The following is a 988-nucleotide window of genomic DNA, read 5'->3' on the forward strand; positions in this document are numbered from 1 at the left end:
AAGAAAATTACGGCTTTAACATGAAAGCTTTCTAAATTTCACCCTGAACAAAACCAGAACATGAACGGGTGATAATCTTAAAATAGCTCGAAAGCAAGAGTCACGAAACGTCTGTCCGAGCAATGTCTGATCAAGCCACATCTGCTCGGATATATCGATGGATGATATGAAAAATAGGAGCCAATACTGCTGAGATGTTTCTGAAACTAACACCAATGTAAGACCAGCAGATTACAGACTTTACAGGCTTTTTTGGTCCTTATGAACTGAGGAAATGCTGAATGACAGGAAAGGCTCACAATGGGATTATGGCCGACCACAAAACTAAGAGAGGAAGCTCACATGCTTGCGTACAGTTGTGTGAAACTGCTATTAAAACACAAAATAAATATTTAAGATGAGATTCTTGTAGGTTGCTGGTTGTGATCCCCCATAAAGGCTGAAATCTCTCTCAAAACATCTGCATTCCGAATCCCTGTTAGAGGAAGAAGACAACAAGATAAACCGATTAGTACTTCCTTCTCAATAGCACTGATTAAAAAAGCATGTTCAGAATGACGTTTAAAACAAAGCAGGGTTTTCTGTTGAACATTTACATTTGGTAATCCTACAAAACAAGTTACATTGTTATACATGCATCTAATTTACATTTGAATATCTTAAAGGTGCACTTACAGAATCATCTTCCATTATGGCCGTAGAGTCAAAAAAGTCTGGTCTGAGTTCAGCTCTTTCTCTCCGGTTTCTTGACGCCGGCTAAAATGCAGAACGGACAAATGGCCTCAAAGATCTAATCTTACAGATGAACAGATGTTGTAATATGAACCGTAGTCTTGGCTGTCACCAGAAACATTACAAATGCACTAAAGAACTCCGAAAACAGAGCTCAGGACATCTGTAAATTCTTACCAAATCTATCACCATGGTGTCCTCGAATTCCTCGTTCATGTCCTCTAGCTGACCGCGTGAGGACATCATCACGTCCTCG

The 988-nt window shown here is 39.6% G+C and overlaps 1 long non-coding RNA gene across 1 annotated transcript; it reads right to left on the minus strand.

Annotated features, from left to right (window-relative positions):
- Window positions 1-282: 282 nt before the first annotated feature.
- On the minus strand, window positions 283-988 carry LOC107683034 (uncharacterized). Its single transcript, XR_001633647.1, has 3 exons — window positions 910-988; window positions 676-756; window positions 283-475 (listed from the first exon to the last, which is right to left on the minus strand). It is a non-coding gene; the product is annotated as an uncharacterized LOC107683034 (long non-coding RNA).

The sequence above is a fragment of the Sinocyclocheilus anshuiensis genome, unplaced genomic scaffold, assembly GCF_001515605.1.
Source record: "Sinocyclocheilus anshuiensis isolate Anshui unplaced genomic scaffold, SAMN03320099.WGS_v1.1 C32831517, whole genome shotgun sequence".
NCBI classification, from domain to species: Eukaryota; Metazoa; Chordata; class Actinopteri; order Cypriniformes; family Cyprinidae; genus Sinocyclocheilus; species Sinocyclocheilus anshuiensis.